This window comes from Penaeus monodon, chromosome 25 (genome assembly GCF_015228065.2).
Source record: "Penaeus monodon isolate SGIC_2016 chromosome 25, NSTDA_Pmon_1, whole genome shotgun sequence".
Taxonomy (NCBI): Eukaryota; Metazoa; Arthropoda; class Malacostraca; order Decapoda; family Penaeidae; genus Penaeus; species Penaeus monodon.
The window spans coordinates 38989365-38989948 of record NC_051410.1 but is presented as its reverse complement, the minus strand read 5'-3'; positions in this window follow the sequence as shown (position 1 = coordinate 38989948).

Here is a 584-nt window from a genome sequence, read left to right as displayed (position 1 = left end):
ATCACACATTATTTAACATTAAAACCAGCTTGGTCTTGTCATAGTTTGAACTACATTGTATTTTGTTGTGAATTATTTTTGCATGTGAAGCAAGTGAAGAAAAAAATAAAACTGGGTTGCATTTTTTAGACATGTATTGACAGGATGTTATAAAAATGGGATTGATGCAGAATTTTGTGTGTGTGTCACTATATTAGATATGTTGCTTTTGTGTTCTTTTGTGGGTAAATCAAGACCTGTTGCGGACGTGTGATGGTGATGTCAACTTGAAATTTATTCCATTCTGTTGGTTCAGTGATAGATAACATGTTTCAAAATTGTATTATGCTTCTTTCACAAACATTTAGTACTTTAGTATTGTTATGATGTTTTTACTAATGTTATTTTCCATTATTTTATTTTGTAGCATGACTAATATTAGTGACAGAGTACCACAACATCAACAGCATTGATATACTACTAGTCTTACATCAGTCCTCAACACCACTGCTGTTACTTTGCAGCTATAATGACTGTGCATCAGCACTTAAAACTACAATACAACTGTAACTGCTCTTTAGTTGCCATGCATCTTTTAGCTACTG